Genomic DNA, 10262 nt, shown 5'->3' with positions numbered 1-10262 from the left:
CCTGTGTGGCTCAGTTGGCTGGGCATCCGACTTGATTTAAGCTCAAGGCATGGTCTCCAGTTAGCGAGTTTGAGCCCTGTGTCAGGCTCTACTCTATCAGTGCAGAACCTGCTTGGGATTTTGTTTCTCCCTGTCTCTCTGTCTCTCCCCAGATTTTTATCTCTAAAAATAAACACAATTTTGAAAAAAAAGAAAGAAAGAAAAGATTTTTAATTGGCAAAAGGATTGAACAAATTGCTTTTATTTATTATTTACTTTTTCTATTTCTCAACTGGAAAGAAACATACATTTCCGTGTTAGGCATCTTACAGAAATTGCCTCGTCTACTGCACAATGGCCCTAAGAGAAAGTGATGCACTGTAAATGGAAGGGTGAAGGGCTTGAGTTTGAATTTGAGAATTGTGGAAAGAAGTGATGCAGAATGCACCCAGAAGTGTAATATGAAGGGGAAAGAATTAAACTCAATACTTCTATACATTTGTGAATAGAGGCAGTGATTTTACCTTAACCTAAAGAGTTGTTACTATTTTCATTTGGTGAATGAAGGCTACTAAGACAGTGCTAATAAATGTCAATGATAAGATTCAAACCTACTCAGCTTTATTCCAAAGTCACTGGTGTTTTGTCTTTTCTTTATTTTTAATGTGTATTTGTTGGTATTTATATTTTAACTCAACAAACGGGTTTTTATTTATTATTTAGACTCCAGTTAGTTAACCTATAGTGTAGTATTGGTTTCAGGAGTAGAATTTAGTGATTCATCATTTACATACATAACACCCAGTGCTTAGGCCTCTTTAATGCCCATCACCCATTTAGCCCATTCCCCACCCACTTCGCCTCCAGCAACACTCAGTTCATTCTCTATATTTAAGAGTGTCTTATGTTTTGCCCACCTCCATGTTTTTATATATTTTTTTGCTTCCCTTCCCTTATTTTCATCTGTTTTGTATCTTAAATTCAACATATGTGTGAAGTCATATGATATTTGTCTTTCTCTGATTGACTTATTTTGGTTAGCATAATACACTCTAGTTCCATCCACATTGTTGCAAATGGCAGGATTTCATTCTTTTTGAAAACTCAGTAACATTCCATTATATATATATATATATTCCTTTATATATATATATGTATATATATATTCCATTTTGTGTATATATATATACCACATCTTCTGTATTCATTCATTAGTTGAACATTTGGGCTCTTTCCATAAACTGGTTATTATTGATAACACTGCTATAAATATGGGAGATGCATGGGCCCCTTTGATTCAGTATTTTTGTTTCTTTTGGATAAATACTTGGTGGTGCAATTTCTAGGTCATAGGGTAGTTCTATTTTTAGTTTTTTGAGGAAACTCCACACTGTTTTCAGAGTGGATGCACCAGTTTTCATTCCTATCAGCAGTGGAGAAGTGCTCCCTTTTCTCTGCATCATCACCAACTTCTGTTGTTTCCTGAGTTGTTAATTTTAGCCATTCTGACAAGTATGAGGTGGTATCTCATTGTGGTTTTGATATCTATTTCCTTGATGGTGAGTGATGTTGACCATCTTTTCATGTGTCTGTTAGCCACCTGGATATGTTCTTTGGAAAAGTGTGTGTTCATTTATTCACTGGATAATTTTTTTTGTGGGGGAGGGGTGTTGAGTTTGGATCCCAACCCTTTATCTTATATGTCATTTGAAAATATCTTCTTCCACTCTGTCAGTTGCATTTTAGTTTTGTTGATTGTTTCCTTTGCTGTATATAAGGTTTTTTTTTTTTTAATATTGATGAGGCCTCAGTAGTTCATTTTGCTTTTGTTTTCCTTGCTTCCAGAGGTAAGTCTAGTAGGTAGCTGCTGCTGCTGAGGTCAAAGACATTGCTGCCTGTTTCTCCTCTAGGATTTTGATGGTTTCCTTTCTTGCATTTAGGTGTTTTATCCATTTTGAATTTACTATTTTTATGAATGGTGTAAGAAAGTTCTCCAGTTTCATTCTTCTGCATGTTGCTGTTTACTTTTCCCAACACCATTTGCTGAAGAGGCTGCCTTTTTTCCATTGTATATTCTTTCCTATTTTGTCAATGATTAGTGGGCCACACATTTGTGAGTCCATTTATGGGTTTTGTGTTCTGTTTCATTGATCTATGTGTCTATTTTTTGTGCCAATACCATACAGTCTTGATGATTACAGCTTTGTAATACAGCTTGAAGTCCAGAATTGTGATGTTTCCACCTTTGGTTTTCTTTTTCAACATTACTTTAGCTATTCAAGGTATTTTCTGGTTCCATACAAATTTTAGTATTGTTTGTTCTGTTTCTGTGAAGAATGCTGGTGTTATTTTGATAGGGATTGCTTTGAATGTGTAGCAACAAAGACTAGAAAGGACCAGAGAACATCACTAGAAACACCAACTCTACAGGCAACACATTGACACTAAATTCATATCTTTCAATAATCACTCTGAATGTAACGACTAAATTCTCCAATCAAAAGACATAGAGTATCATAATGGATTAAAAAAAAAAAAACAAAACAAATTCCATCTATATACTGCCTATAAGAGACTCTTTTAAGACCTAAAGTCAACTTCAGTGTGAAAGTGAGAGGATGGAGATCCATCTATCATGCTAATGGACATCCAACGAAAGCCAGAGTAGCCATACTTATATCAGATTAACTGGATTTTAAAAGAAATACTGTAACCAGAGATGAAGAAGGGCATGGCCTTTTTTCTTTTCAATGTTATTTTTAATTTTTGCTTAATTTGTGTGTGTTATATTTAACTTGTGCTTAGGAAATTTCTTTTGAGCACTGAGCCTAGGCTCTTGGGCACATATAATTTGCAAGAGCTAATAGTAAGCCGTAAGTCCCATCACTACTTTACTTGAAGCCTGAAAATGAAATCACTTCATTTAAACTTATGCAACTCAAATACCAATGGTGGTTCTCAAATACCAATTAATAATACCATTTTCACAGACATGGGAAAAATATAAATAATACATTTTCACAAGGCTAAATGCATTCCAGTTAAACATGTTTTTATTCCAAGCTTGGGTTCTTTCTTTAAATAAGGGTGGTAGATTAAAATGTCCTTTAAAAATATATTAATGGTAATAGTAGATGTAATTGGTGATTTGCTTTAATATATTTGGCAAAATACAATCTCTGCCAGTCCCTCCTATTTTTTTCTATAGAATTATTTTCTGGACTGTGAAATCCACATCTATTGTGATAACAACTCTTGTGATAAGCTATTTAAGTTTACTTGAATGTATTATAGGGATTTGGGGACCCTTAATTAAGAAGTAAGTCAGAGGTAAACCATGCAGCACTTTGCATTTCTTCTCCCTAAACTGTTAAGAGGTGGTTACTTTTTGCAGTATAAGGCACTAATTATGACATAGAACACTAAATTCTGAAATGCATGTCTTGTAAGCTTCACACTGCCTAATTTTGCAATGTTTTACAATCTAGAACAACTTTGTGGTTTCCTTCACCAGGGAGGACTTAGAAGAGAGGGATATCTTTACCCTCATATATCATGGGATAGAGAAGACCTTTAGTGGAAATTTCTGATTATACTGGTGATACAAATAATTTCATCAAACCGTAAAATGTTAATTATATAATTATTACAAATTATAGTCGAATAATTTAGACTATATTATAGACTATAATTTTTACAAATTATAGCTGAATAACTTGATTTTACACAAGAAGACACTGAGGCCCTAAAGATAGACAGCTGGATAAATAGTAAGCTGTTTTATAAGGATAAATAGTAAAGCTGTTGGTTGTTATAATAGAAGTTCAGAAAGATTAATTTATCTGCACAGGGCAAAAGTATTTTATCAAAGGTAATTACAGTGTAGATGATGGTTTAAAGGCTTTTCTAAATTTTGGTAATCTTTGTTGTGAAGGAAGGAGCTGTTTAAAAAAAAAAAGACCTTGTCCTTACTTGTCCAGATAAGCCTGTTTCTTACTACAGCAATTTAGATAACTAAGTCAAATCTCCATTTTTACTAGACATGATCCTAGAAGATATACAGAACGAGGTTATCCCTCAATAAACTACTTAAATGACATCTTTCCTAACCTTATTTAAACCCATGCTTCTCTTTAATAAAAAGACAAGGCAGTCTCATGTCCTTGTTTAATGATACCTAAATTTTAAAAATATATTAAATATTATGACCATAAATATAAGCAATGGTGATTTTAGAACAAAATGTATTTTATCTCTAAAACTGAACATATAATTGTATCTGTAAACAGTTAATTTCAACCATACGTTTTTTTATTATAAAAATCCAGGACCCAGCTACTACATGGCAGTAGTAGGTACTCAAAAAATATTTGTTCACAGATGGATGGATAATAAAATAATGACAGAAGAAACCAGATTAAGATGGACTGAGGAGTAAGTGGGAGGTCAAGAGGTAGAGACAACATCATTAAGCTAATTCTGTGATTATTTTCTTCATATCCCCAGTGCCTAACACAAAGCATGCTTCATAGTAATCAGTCGGTGTTTAACTATTTAATTACCATGAGCTTTAAGACAAGAAAATTTCCACAACTTTCCTATTCTAGCTAAAGTTGAAGATACATCACATTATAGGTCACCTTAAATAACAAGTCTATTGCTTTGTTTCATTTTCATAGCCAGAGACAAAACAAAAGAGTTTTGAAAGTGATTTATATTAAGCATATTATATTATTAGAAATGCCTTTTCTAGGGGACGCCTGGGTTGTTCAGTCAGTTAAGAGTCCGACTCTTGATTTTGGCTCAGATCATGATCTCACGGTTGGTGAGATCCATCCCCGCGTCGCTCTGTGCTGACAATGCGGAGGCTACTTGGGAGTCTCTCTCTGCCTCTCTTTCTCTGCCCCTCCCCTACTCATGCATTCTCTCTCTCTCTCTCTCTCTCTCTCTCTCTCTCTCTTCACTCTCAACAAATAAATAAATAAACTTAACAAAAAAGAAGAAATGCCTTTTCTAAATACTTAAGCTTCTCTGGTTGTTGTAATGATCCTTCTCCTCTAGTTTCCCAAACATGCCTTTCTTCCTCTACCTCTTTATAGAACGCAAAGTTGTAAGTTGATATAGAATAGTTGAATGCTGTATGAGTTCAACTTATTTACCTTCCTTTTTTATTTATCCATTTTTTATTTATTTATCAGTATATAGATAATTGAGATTTATTTGACATACAACATTATGTAAGTTTAAGGTGTACAACATGATTTGGTATTTTTTTTACATGTTTATTTTTTTTTAATTTTTTTTCAACATTTATTTATTTTTGGGACAGAGAGAGACAGAGCATGAACGGGGGAGGGGCAGAGAGAGAGGGAGACACAGAATCGGAAACAGGCTCCAGGCTCCGAGCCATCAGCCCAGAGCCTGACGCGGGGCTCGAACTCACGGACCACGAGATCGTGACCTGGCTGAAGTCGGATGCTTAACCGACTGCGCCACCCAGGCGCCCCTGTTTATTTTTTTTTATACTTGAGAGACAGAGCATGAGAGGGTCAGAGAGAGGGAGGGATAGAGGATCTGAAGTAGGCTCTGTGCTGACAGAAGATATTCTGACACAGAGCTTGAACACACGAACCACTAGAACACACGAACCATTAGAGCATGGCCTGAGCTCAAGTTGGACCCTTAACTGACTGAGCCACCCAGGCACCCTGATTTGATACTTTTATATTGCAATATAATCACCATTATAGCATTAGGTAATACTTTTATTGCATCACACAATTATCATTTCCTCTTGTGGTTAAGAGCAATTAAGATTTGGTCTCTTAGCAAGTTTAATGTTTGTAAGTACATTTTTTGTTGTCTACAAGCCCTATACTGTGTATTAGGTCTCCAGGACTAATTTATCAACTAGGTGCAAGTACGTACCCTTAAACATCATCTCTTCCATTCCCCCAACCACGGGTCTCTGGTTCCACCATTTTACTCTTTGACTTTGTGATTTCAGGTTTTTTTAATCTATGTATAAAAGACACAATACAGTATTTGTATTTCTCTGCCTGACTTATGTCACTTATTATCATGTTCTCAAGGTCCATACTTGTTGCAAATGGCAGAATTTCCATTTCTTCATGGCTGAATAGTATTACATTGGATATATATACTGCCTTTTCTTTGTATGTTCAACAATTGATAGACACATGTTGTTTCCATATCTCAGCTATTCGTGCAATAAACATGGGAGTGCATATAACTCCTCAATAACCTCTTTTCATTTTCTTTGGGTATAAATTCAGTAGTGGAATTACAATATCATATGATAGTTTTGTATTTAATTTTTTTGATGAAGCTCCATACTGTTCTCCACAGTGGCTGAACCAGTTTACAACCAGTGCACAAATGTTCCTTTTTCATTACTTCCTCACCAACATTGTTTTCATTTCTTGTCTTCTTGATGATTTCCATTTACAGGTGTGAGGTGATAGCTCATCCTATTTATAATTTGCATTTCCTTGATGGTTAGCAGTGTTGAGCACCTTTTCATGTACCTGTTAGAAATTTGGATATCTTCCTTTGAAAAATGTCTATTTAGGTCCTCTGCCCAGTTTTAAAAATCAGATTGTTTGGTTTTGTTGTTGTTGTTGTTGTTGTTGTTGTTGTTCAGTTGTATTTTTTTAAATTTTAATATGAAATTTATTGTCAAATTAGTTTCCGTACAACACCCAGTGCTCATCCCAACAGGTGGCCTCCTCAATACCCATCACCCACCCTCCCCTCCCTCCCACCCCCCATCAACCCTCATATTGTTCTCAGTTTTTAAGAGTCTTTTATGGTTTGACTTTGAATATTAGCCCATTATCTGATATATGACACGGTTTGCCAAAAGTTTGACCTATTCTATAGGTAGTCTTTTTATTTTGTTTATTTTTTTTTTTGCTTTGCAGGAGTTTTGTGTTTAATTTAGTCACACTTGTTGATATTTTCTTTTTTTGTTTGTGCTTTTGGTGTCATATCCAAAAAAAAGCACTGTTAAGACCAATGTCAAGGAGTATTTTTCACTATGCTTTCTTTCAGGAGTTTTATAGTTTAAGGCCTTTATGTGTAGACTTTGATCCTTTTAGAATTAATTTTTGTGAATGGTATGAGATATGTGACCAATTTCATTTTTCTGCAGGTTATACAGTTTTTCCAATACCATTTTTGGAAGACTATCCTTTCCCCACTGGAGGTTCCTGACCCCCTAATCAAATATTATTTGACTGTATATGCAGAGGTTTAATTCTGGGCTCTTCTGTTCCATTGGTCTATGTGCCTATTTATTATTATTATTAATTATTATTATTTGCAGTACTGCATGATTATAATTCTTATAGTTTTTAAATATAGTTTGAAATCAGGAAATGTGATGCCTCCAGTTTTTTTCATTCTTTCTCATGATTGCTTTATCTATTCAAGATCTTTTATGATTCCATACACATTTTAGGATTGCTTTTTCTAGTTCCACGAAAAATGCTATTGGTATTTTGATAAGGATTGCATTCAATCTACAGGTGGCTTTGGGTAGTATGAACATTTTGACAATATTAAGTATTCCAATCCATGAAAACAGGATGTCCTTCCATTTGTGTCTTAGATTTATTTCAGTGAAGTCTTATTCTTTTCATTATAACAAATCCATTACTTCTTTGGATAAATTTATTCCTAGGTATTTTATTGTTTTTGATACTATTGTGAATGGGATATTTTCTTTATTTCTCTTTTCAGATGCCTCATTATTAGTATATAGAAAAACACCTGATTTCTATGTATTGATTTTATATCCTACAACTTTATGGAATCCATTATTTAAATCCAATAGTTTTTTAGTTTGGTATATGGGATTTTTATTACATAAGATCGTATCATCAGCAAATAGTGATAATTGTACTTCTTCATTTCAGATATGAATGCCTTTTATTTCTTTGCCTTGCTGATTGCTCTAGATAGTACTTCCAATACTATGTTGAGTAAGAATGGAATAGGCACCTTTGTCATGTTCTTAATCCTCAAAGAAAAGATTAGTATTTTCCATTAATAGAATGTTAGCTATGGGTTTGTCATGTATGGCCTTTATTATACTGAGGTATGTTCTTTCTCTACCTATCTGTTGACAGATTTTACCATTAGAAATGTATTTTGTCAAATGCTTTTTCTGCATTTTTGGAGATGATCGTACAAATTTTATCTTTCATCCTATGAAGTGTATCACATTTATTTATTTGAGTACTTTATTTTTTGGGGTAAAATATTTTTTATTGGAAAACAAATACAAAACTTGGAATGGATTTGTGGCAAATCATGCCATAAGCAGATTTTCTTTAAGTGGCTAAGCAAAGTTTAAAAAGCAAGTAATAGGGGTGTCTGAGTGGCTCGGTTGGTTAAGCATCAACTCTTGATTTTGGCTCAGGTCATAATCTTATGGTTCATGGGATCAAACCCCATATCAGGCTCTGCACTGACAGAGTAGAGCCTGCTTCCCATTCTCTTTCTCTCTGCATCTCCCCTGCTCTCTCTCTCTCTCAAAATAAATAAATAAACTTTTTTTTAAAATCAAGTAGTAATAAAAAAATGTTTCAGGTGCAGGACCATCAGTACCAAAAAATAGTGTACAAGCACCTGGATAATACACCTGTTTTGCGATAGTGTAGCTTTTAAGTAAATATTGTCCACACAGAGTCCATAGTCCACAGTTACATCTCCACATTTCAACAACATGCTGACAGTTCCTAAAGAAAACTATTTTTTTAAAAAGGCAAAACACAGATGTTCCCTCATTTGACCAATTACATCTGTTTAGATGTGCAGAAGAGCTTAGATATATCCAGAGTAAGTCACATGTAACATGTTACTTGATCAATTTTCTAAAATAAGGTTTCAGGACAATGACAGAAAGCTGAGAAAAGAAAAAAAAATGGAGGAATGGAATCTTAATTACTATACAGACATCTTTTTAAATGTTTGTATATTTATTTTGAGAGAGAGTGTGTGAGTGGTGGAGGGACAGAGAGAAGAGAAAAGAGAGAATCCCAAGCAGGCTCCACGCACAGCATGGAGCCCAACACTGGACTCCACATGGGGCTCGATCTCATGACCTTAATATCATGACCTGAGCCAATATCAAGAGTCTTATGCTTAACCAACTGAGCCACCAGGCGCTCCTGTACGTGCATATATATATTTTTTTACATCAGGGGGAAACCTTTTACAGATAAGTTAAAAAGAAAAGGTGCATAAACAATTTTGTACAAGAAATTTAACACATTCTGTACAATGTCTTCACTTTGATGTCATCATTTGTACAAACTCTTCATAGTTTACCCGACCAGCTTCATCAATATCTGCTTCCCTGAGAATTCATCAACCTCATCATGTGTTAACTTCTCTCCCAGGTTTATCATCACATGGCTAAGCTCTGCTACACTAATATAGCCTTTGCCATCCTTATCAAACACGTGGTATGATTCTCTAATTTATTTTTCATTGTCTGTGTCTATGATTTTTATTGCCATCATTATGAGAAGTTCTGGGAAGTTAATTGTGCCATTACCATTAGCATCTACTTCATTAGTCATGTCCTGTAACTCTGTTTCTGTGGGATTCTGCCCAAGAGACCTCATTAGAGTTCCCAATTCTTTTTGTTGTTATAGTTCCATCACCATCCTTGTCAAATAGTGAAACAGCTTCTTTGAATTCTGAAATCTGATGTTCAGTTAGTTGGTCAGTTATGCTGTAAGTAGCACTGGTCTCTGAGAAGTGACCGCAAAACCACTCAGCTCACTGGCCCCACTTGGACTCATATTTCATATTTGAGTATTTAAAACATCCTTCCCTGGGGTAAATTTCACATAGTCATGGTGTATAATCCTTTTGATCAGTTCTTAAATTGAGTTTGTTAATATTATTTTCAGTATTTTTGCAACCAATATCATGGATATTGGTCTCTAGATTTTTTTTTCTTGTAGTGTCTTCATCTGGCTTCCATATCAGGGTAATTCTGCCTCTATAGAATGAGTTTGGCATCCTGCTCTTAAATTTTTCTCCTCCTCTTAAATTTTTGGGAGAGTTTCAGAAGGATTAGTATTAATTCTTCCCTAAGTGATTGGTAAAATTTATCTGTAAGCCATCTTGTCCTGGGGCTGTCTATGTTTGGGATTTTATTATTATTATTATTAATTATTATTATTGAAGTATGGTTGACATTCAATTAGTTTTGTGTGTATAATAGAGTGATATGACAATTCTAT

The 10262-nt window shown here is 34.5% G+C and overlaps 1 pseudogene; it reads right to left on the bottom strand.

Moving 5' to 3' along the window:
- Window positions 1-9176: 9176 nt before the first annotated feature.
- LOC125157485 (calmodulin-like) lies at window positions 9177-9796 on the bottom strand (annotated as a pseudogene).
- Window positions 9797-10262: the final 466 nt, after the last annotated feature.

This window comes from Prionailurus viverrinus, chromosome X (assembly GCF_022837055.1).
Source record: "Prionailurus viverrinus isolate Anna chromosome X, UM_Priviv_1.0, whole genome shotgun sequence".
NCBI lineage: Eukaryota > Metazoa > Chordata > Mammalia > Carnivora > Felidae > Prionailurus > Prionailurus viverrinus.
The sequence above is the reverse complement of the archived record's forward strand: the minus strand, read 5'-3'. Positions and strand labels throughout refer to the sequence as shown.